A 6,758-nucleotide genomic window follows, 5' to 3' on the forward strand; every position below is an offset into this window, starting at 1 on the left:
GACGATCAATTTCTTGTCTAGTGATATTTTTGTAAAACTTCGCTAGGTTGTCCTCCTAGATGGTAGCATTATACCCGACTGTACGTGTCGAAGGAGGTTATAAACATGTGCGGATTGCTGCAACCTAGTAGCCTCGTGACCTGATCAACATTTGGAATGTTTGAGGCCATAAGCTCCTCCTTGCTATGGACTGGATGCGGTCTTTTATATCCACGACAAGTTCATAGGTTTAGAAGTATTAAGCCGCCTCTGCTACTTTTGGGCGGTCACACTCATTCCTTTATGGTCAGTAAAGTTGAAAATGTTCCTAAACAACACCAATTCTTTTTGTCACAATTTGATGAACATTCTCAACTTTGGTTTCGAAACATTATCTGTTTCGTTTAATTATCTATACAAATATATGCTTTTCTAGCAATGCCCGGTATAGCCAGTTCTACTAAATTTCAGCTCACTCCTCAAGCTTCTATGTTGTCTAGTTGCGATGTGGCTCATTAATGCAGTTCCGAGAAAATACCGTTTTTCTGAAGTATGGAGTTCCAAAGAAATGTCTTATTTACATCTAGGTGTCGTCTATCTCCTGTAATATGTGGCCCAAACAGATTCAACTGTAATCCTCTCATTTCCTGCGTCTCTGTTTCAGTTTGGCGATGGGTATTTAATGGTGTTTAAGAGTTTATAAGACAAGATATGTGTCATCAACTTGGGATGCTCCCATGGCGATACGGAATTTAAGGAGTTCAGAAAATAGTCACAGGATTATGGAATTTCCAAGAAATATCTCACTGTCATCTCCCGTGTTTCTGCAGTCAATGCGGGCATAAGGCTGTTCAACGAAAACACATCTTCAAACTCAGTATTTTCTGTTTCTCTGTTGGGGATGTTCGATGTTAAGGAGTTATCAGGGAATGTATCATTTCATAAACATCGCTGTATGCCTCGGGATGCTTGTGTAATGAGCTTTATGATATCACATCGTTTAAATCCTCACTTCATTCTTATGTCGATTCGGACTTGTGTATATCAATGTAATCATCTTACTTTTAATATCTTTGTTTTTCCCTGGATGGAGTTGAGCGGAATTAAAAGCACTCAAAAGTAAAAATATCGGGATACTACAGGAGATCCCTTAGATATATGTCTCACTTTCATCATCTGTGTTCTTGCTGGTAAACCGCGCATAATCAGTTTTGCATCAAGTGTTTTCCCTCTCATCATCTCTGTTGCTGTTGGCGATTCGGTATTAATGGTGTTCCAGGGGTTTTTTTTTTTCTCCAGAGAATTTAAGCGGAATTATATTATTGCATTAACATCGCTGTTTTACCTCGTTGATGTATAGTGTATTGGGGTTTTATGAAATCAACCACCAGTGTTAAACACGTTCTCAATTACTTATTGTCGAATTGGATTTGTGTGTTCAATGAAATCATCTCATTTTTAGCATCTCTGTTTTCTGTTGGCGATGGAGATTTAAGCTCTCCTCAGGAAACATCGGATTCTAAAGTTCCTAAGATATTTCTCCATCTCACCATCTGTGGTTTCTGCTGGTAAAGCCGGCATAATCAACTTTTAATGAATTATTTCCCTCTCCGCATCTCGTGTTGTCTGTTAGCAATGCGGTATTTATGGTGTTCAAGATTTTTTTCTTACTGAGTTTCAGGAAATAATATCTGATATATACAACATCCCCACTTTTTCTTTCGATGTGGGCTCACTACAGATGCAACGATAATCATCTCATTTTCAGGGATCCTTCATTATTCTTCTCTGCGATGTGGCATTATTGAAATAGTTTTTCCCTGTCGACGCAGCTTAATTGAGTTCCTCGAAATGATTTCTTTTCCTCAGAATCGCTGTTTTCCTCTTAGCTCAACGTTTTCTACAAAATTATCTAAAGTACCAAATCCTATGTGTTTCTCCTGGTGGGGTTAAACACTATGCTTTTGTGAAGAATATCTTTGTTAAAAATGTGACCTTTTGACAGACGATCAATTTCTTGTCTGTATATTTTTGTAAAACTTCGCTAGGTTGTCCTCCTGATGGTAGCATTACCCGACTGTAAGTGTCAGAAGAGAGGTTATAATCATGTGCGGATTGCTGCAACCTAGTAATGCCTCGTGACCACTGATCCATTTGTAATGTTTGAGGGCGCATAAGCATCCTTGCTCTATGGACCAGATGCCGGTCTTTTATATCCACGAAGTTCATAATGTAGAAGTAGTTACAGCCGCCTCTGCTACTCTTTGGGTTGGTCACAGGACTCATTCCTTATGGTCAGGTAAAGTTGAAAATGCTATAAAACACCAATTCCTTTTTGGTCACAATTTGATGAAGATTCTTCAACTTTTCGCTCTGTGTCGAAATCTTTATCTGTTCTCGTTTAAATTAAGTACACAAATATATGCTTTTCTTAGCAATGCCATCATTAGCCAGTTCTACTAAATCAGCTCACTCTCCAGCATCCGCTCTCTGTTATCTGTATGCGATGTGGTCTTAATGCATCGTTCGCAGAAAATACCGTTTTCTCTATAAGGAGTTCCAAAGAAATGTCTTATTTACCATCATGGTACGTTTCTCCTGTAAATTGTGGCCCAAACAGATTCAAGTGTATATTCATCTCATTTCCTCCAGCGTCTCTGTTTCTGTTGGGCACGATGTTGATCTTTCAGGAATTTAAGACAATATATTTTTCACAACATGGATGCTTCCCATGGCGATAACGGATTTAAGGAGTTGCAGAAAATTAAGTATTATGGATATTCAAGAAATGTCTCACTTTCAGTCATCCGGTGTTTCTGCTGTCAATGATGGGCGATAGACTGTTCAAACGAAACCATCTCATTCTCAGTAGTTTCTGTTTCTGCTGGTGTGGGCGATCTTAAGGAGTTTACACGGGAATGTATCATTCATAATACATCCGCTGTTTGCCCTTGGGATGCATGTGTAATGAGCTTGATGAAATCACATTAGTTTAAATCTCTCATAATTCTTATGTCGAATCGGACTTGTGTATTTTTCAATGAAATCATCTACTTTTTAATATCTTTGTATTTCTGGTGGCGATGCGGTATAAAGCACTACGTAAGAAAATATCAGGATCCTACAGTTCCCATAGATATATGTCTCACTTTCTTCATCTGTGTTTCCTGCTGGTAAACCGCGCATAATCAGTTTTAATGAATTATTTCCCTCTCATCATCTCTGTTGCTGTTGTCGATTCGGTATTTATGGTGTTCCAGGCGTTGTTTTTTTCTTCAGGAATTCGAGGAATTATATTAGTTCATAAGCATCGCTGTTTACCTCGTTGATGTAAGTGTAATTGGGGTTTATGAAATCACACCAGTTTAAACGTTCTCTCAATACTTATGTCGAATTGGATTGTTGTTTCAATGAAATCATCTCATTTTTTAGCATCTCTGTTTCTGTTGGCGATGGGAGATTTAAGCTCTCTCAGGAAACATCGGATTCTAAAGTTCCAAGATATTCTCACTCTCACCATCTGTGTTTCTGCTGGTAAAAGCCGGCATAATCACTTAATGAATTAATTTCCCCTTCTCCGCATCTCTGTTGCTGTTAGCAATGCGGTATTTTTATGGTGTTCAGGATTTTTTTTCTTACTGAGTTTCAGGAAAATAATATCTGATATACAACATCCCCACTTTTTCTTTCGATCGTGGGCTCAACAGATGCACCGAAATCATCTCATTTTCAGGATCCTTTATTCTCTTGGCGATGTGGCTTATTGAAAGAGTTTTCCTGTCGACCGCGGGAGCTTATTGAGTTCCTCGATAAATGATTTCGTTTCTTCATCGCTGTTTACTCTTAGCTCACGTTTTTCTACATAATCATCCTAAGTACCAAGTTCTATGTGTTTCGCCTGGATAGGGTTAAAGCAATATGTCTTTTGATGAAGTAATACTAGTTAAAATGTGACTTTGTTGACTATACGATCAAAATTTCCTTGTCCTGTGGATATTTTGTTAATAACTTCGCTAGGTTGTCCGCCAGATTGGTAGCTTTACCCGACTTGTACGTCGTCTGAAGGAAGGTCTAACTAATGGGCGGATGCTTCAACCTAGTATGCCTCGTGACCTGTTCATTTGTAATGTTTGAGGCCATTAAGCTCCTTGCTATTGGACATGATGCGCTTTTATATATCCACGAAGTTCATAGTTTAGAAGTAGTTAAGCCGCCTCTGCTTACTTTTGGGTAGGTCACACTTCATGTCCTTATGCTCTGTAAAGTTGGAAAATGCTTATAAAACACCAACTCCCCTTTTTGTCACAATTTGATGAAACATTCTTACAACTTTTGTTTTCGAAACATTATCTGTTTCGTTTTAATTATCTATACAAATATATGCTTTTCTTATGCAATGCTCATTAGAACAAAAACCACCGGGGCCAGCCATTTATACTAATTCAGCTCACTCTCAGCTTACTCTTCTGTTACTGTTTGCGATGTGGTCCTTAATGCAGTTACCAGAAAATAACCGTTTCTCTCTATAAGGAGTTCCAAAGAAATGTCTTATTTACATCCATGGTCGTTTCTCCTGTAAATGTGGCCCAACACAGATTCAATGTATTCATTCTCATTTCCAGGCGTCTCTGTTTCTGTTGGCGATGTGTTTTTCAGGAAATTAAGAAAATATATTTTTCACAAACATGTGGTTCTTCCCATGGCGAGTTTGGATTTTAAGGAGGTTTCAGAAAATATATAAGATTATGGATTTCATAGATATATCGCACTTTTTCTTCATCCGTGTTTCTGCTGTCTAGGCGGGCATAGGCAGATTCAACAGAAAACATCTCATAATCAGTATTTCTTGTTTCTGCTGGTGTTGATGACGTTCTTAAATAGTTACAGGGAATGTATTCATGCATTACATCGCTGTTTGCCCTAGGGATGCATGTGTAATGAGGCTTTATGAAATCACATCAGTTTTAAACCTTCCCTTATCTCTTATGTCAAATCGGACTTGGGTACTTCTAATGACATAATCTTATTTTTAATTTCTGTGTTTTCTGGGGGCGATTTGCGGAAATAAAGCACTCTAAGAAAATATCGGATATACAGTTTCCTGATATATATGTTTCACCTTTCATCATCTGGTGTGTTCTTGCCTGGTAAACCCGCGGCATAAATTCAGTTTAATAAATAATTTCCCTCTCATCATCTCTGTTTGCTGTTGACGATTCGGTATTATATGGTGTTCCAGGGGTTGTTATTTTTCATCAGGAATTAAAGAATTCATATTAATTGCATAACCCATCGCTGTTTTACCTCGTTTGATGGTAAGTGTATTGGTTTATGAAGAATCACACCAGTTTAAACCTTCTCAATACTCACATGTCGAATTGGATTTGTTGTGTTCAATGAAATCCATCTCATTTTTAGGATCTCTCGTTTCTGTTGGCGAAGATGGTATTTTAAAAAGCCCTGTTTTATCCCCCTCTACTCCAAGAAAAAACATCGGATTACTATACGTTCCAAGATATTTCTCCACTCTCACCATCTGTGTTTCTGCTGGTAAAGCCGGCATAATCACTTTTAATGAATTATTTCCCTACTCCGCATCTCTGTTGCTGTTTTGCAATGCTGGTATTTATGGTGTTCAGGATTTTTTTCTTACTGAGTTTCAGGAAATAATATCTGATATACAACATCCCCACTTTTTCTTTCGATGTGGGCTTAACAGATGTTTCTTTTTTGCACCGAAATCATCCTCTCATTTTCAGGATCCCTTTATTTCTCTTGGCGAATGTGGCTTATTGAAAAGTTTTTCCTGTCGATGCAGCTTTTATTGAGTTCCTCGAAATGATTTCTTTTCTCAATCGCTGTTTACTCTTAGCTCAACGTTTTCTACAAAATCATCTAAGTACCAGTTCCTATGTGTTTCGCCTGGTGGGTTAAACAATATGCTTTTGTGAAGAATACTTGTTAAAATGTGACCTTTTGACAGACGATCAATTTCTTGTCTGTGATATTTTTGTAAAACTTCGCTAGGTTGTCTCCTGATGGTAGCATTACCCGACTGTACGTGTCGAAGGAGGTTATAAACATGTGCGGATGCTGCAACCTAGTAGCCTCGTGACCTGATCATTTGTAATGTTTGAGGCCATAAGCTCCTTGCTATGGACTGGATGCGGTCTTTTATATCCACGAAGTTCATAGTTTAGAAGTAGTTAAGCCGCCTCTGCTACTTTTGGGTGGTCACACTCATTCCTTATGGTCAGTAAAGTTGAAAATGCTATAAAACACCAATTCCTTTTTGTCACAATTTGATGAACATTCTTCAACTTTGTTTCGAAACATTATCTGTTTCGTTTAATTATCTATACAAATATATGCTTTTCTTAGCAATGCGGCATAGCCAGTTCTACTAAATCAGCTCACTCTCAGCATCTCTGTTTCTGTTTGCGATGTGGTCTTAATGCAGTTCCAGAAAATACCGTTTTCTCTATAAGGAGTTCCAAAGAAATGTCTTATTTACATCATGGTCGTTTCTCCTGTAAATGTGGCCCAAACAGATTCAATGTAATCATCTCATTTCCAGCGTCTCTGTTTCTGTTGGCGATGTGTATTTCAGGAATTTAAGACAATATATTTTTCACAACATGGATGCTTTCCCATGGCGATACGGATTAAGGAGTTTCAGAAAATATAAGATTATGGATTTCCAAGAAATATCTCACTTTCATCATCCGTGTTTCTGTTCAATGAGGGCATAGCCTGTTCAACGAAACCATCTCATTCTC

This window comes from Argopecten irradians, chromosome 12 (genome assembly GCF_041381155.1).
Source record: "Argopecten irradians isolate NY chromosome 12, Ai_NY, whole genome shotgun sequence".
NCBI classification, from domain to species: domain Eukaryota; kingdom Metazoa; phylum Mollusca; class Bivalvia; order Pectinida; family Pectinidae; genus Argopecten; species Argopecten irradians.